The following is a 2,585-nucleotide window of genomic DNA, read 5'->3' on the forward strand; positions in this document are numbered from 1 at the left end:
CAAATTGCAGGACTGAAAAAACAATTGATCAGGTTTTCGGAAAGCCTTCTCTTCCCTGTGGCATTGGCGGAAGTAAGTGTGTGGTACTCAGCTGGTAAGTTACTCTGGAAGGCATAAGAAACATGTCTGTCTCCTTACAGGGAGTGCGGGAAGGCTGGGATGAGCTGAGACTGTTGACAGCAGTGACTGCAAATCAATTCATTCTAGTTTGACCCTCTACTGGGAATTTTCATGCCACCCCAAATATGGTAGCAGGACCCCCCAGGAACCTGAAAGAATCATTACAGGAAACTCTACATCAGAATCACTTGGGAATCTTGTTAAAATGTAGAATCTGGATCAGTACCCTCAGGTAGATATGCAAATTCCTAGGAAGGCCTTTCCCAGAAGTGGAATTTGTACTTGTGATGACTCTTTATCCTGTAGTCCTGGAAACTCCCACCCAGTGAGAGCATTTAAATGAAGTGTAGAGGCCTTTAACCTGGGAATTGGTCCGTTTTGCCATTCTGGATATAAAAGTGAGCCCATCTCAGGAGCAGATACACAGAACCCCAAGGTCATCCTGAAGGAAGAGCTAGGAGTGAAACTTCTCCAAGAGGGGCAGAGGAACAACACTGAGATCTTGAGACTGAAAACAACAAAAAAGGCAGCACTGATAGCACAAGGCACAGCCATGGGTCACAGTGAAGTGGAGTGTCCTCCGTCAGAAAGCGGACTTGCAGAGCGGGGTGTCCTGTAGGCATTTATCAGTACTCAAAACCCAAACCAAACTCACTGCCATCACATCCGTCCCAAGTCACAGTGACCCTACAGGGTAGGGTGGATCTGCTACTGTGCGTTTCTGAGACTATCAATTCTTTTTTAATTAAAAAAAATTTGTTTTAGTTAAATTCTTCCCCCCCCCCAAAAAAAGACATCTTATTAGGAACCAATCCAGACATCACATCAATCCACAGTTCAATTATATCCAGCAGTGTTGTACAATCACTATCACAATCAGTTTCAAAACATTTTCTTCTTCTTAAACTCCTTGATAACAGCTCCCCCTTAGAGCCCCCTTCCCTGCCATACCCCAAGGATGTCTTATGCTAGTTATTATCTCTATAGACTCACCTATCCTGGGGTTCATATACTGAAAAAAAACCCAGAAAATATATATAACATAAAGTCAAAAAGGCTACCAGCAATTTCAAAATACAATAGACAAACCCCAAGATGAAAAAGAAAACAACACACAAATGTTAAAAACCAGATTAAACACAAAAATACATCAAAGTGACATCACATGACAACTTTTTAACTGCTCCAGTCAGATGTATCATTTTATTTCATTTTTTAAGAGACTATAACTCTTACTGGGAGTAGAGAGCCTCTTCTTTCTCCCATGGAGCAACCGCTGGTTTCAAACCACTGACCTTGATATTAGAAGACCAACAGGCAACCACTATGCCACCAGGGCTCCTAAAGGAGCGTTTTCACACTTCACTGTCTATGTAGGGTCGAGTGGTTGAGGGCTACAGAGAGACACATGCCTACTGAAATAAAATTGGACTTTCCTTCTCCCTTGTATGGATAGAGATCAGACTTGTCCCCTCACTTCCTCAGAGGTGAACCTGTGAGGAAGCTTGTCAGAGCTCTACTAGAAAAGTTCTCCTGAGCACAGCAACCTCAAGGTACCAGGATTTACTACAAGGCAATGGACGTCTCAACCATTCTCTCCCTTTTTGAGTCGCTCCTCCCCGTTGACATGAACTCACTGCCCTCTATGGTTCTGAGACAGTCTGTAAGTTGCTGTGGTCACTTTGATTCCCTGTGGATAGATTGTTCTTTCAAAAGCTTAAGTAAAATAAAATAAAACCAGCTGAATGCTAAAGACAGATGCTATGCAGGCTAAAATACTTTACTATGTATGCTAGAATATTGCTTGGATTCAAGGAAACATCTAGGACTTTTTGGTTTAAAGCTTAAAAATTATCTCAGGGCAAAAATTATCTGTTTCAGGCGCTCATCCTGCCTCGGTGAAGACCACGCTAGAGAATTGAGAATTTACAATTCTGTTCTTCATGTTCCCCCTTTGATCAAGATTCTTCGGGAATGGAATCCCAGTACTACCCAGTTCTCCTGTTCTCATGAGAAAAGACACAGCTGTTAATGGAGGTAATTAGTCACACATTCCATATTCCCTTCCTTTTCCTGATTCTCCTTGATTGTCTATTGCTCCAGGCAAATAGAGAACAATTGACCTGTCTTTGATGGCCAGATGGTGACACTTTACTGCTTACCAATATTTAAATATTTTTATTACACCTGTCCATCATTTTGTTGCTTGTTGGGATCCTTTTTAAGATGAAGCAGAAGAAGCTCTAGCATGCAGGGAATGCTGAAGGTGGACTCTGGTGTCAGGGCATGGTGCCCCAACAGACTGGACTGGAAAACACTCCTAAAGGCCAACAAACAGTGCTTGAACTAACTACAAGTTTTTCTTTCTTGTGTTTTGTTTTGTCATTGGTTTATTGTTGTTGCTGTTATGTTGTATATTATTGCTTGGTTTTGCTCTGTCTTGTTTTTGTGCATGTTATTATCTC

Source organism: Echinops telfairi, unplaced genomic scaffold (genome assembly GCF_000313985.2).
Source record: "Echinops telfairi isolate 266 unplaced genomic scaffold, ASM31398v2 ScPeMD7_3533;HRSCAF=4204_0, whole genome shotgun sequence".
Taxonomy (NCBI): Eukaryota; Metazoa; Chordata; class Mammalia; order Afrosoricida; family Tenrecidae; genus Echinops; species Echinops telfairi.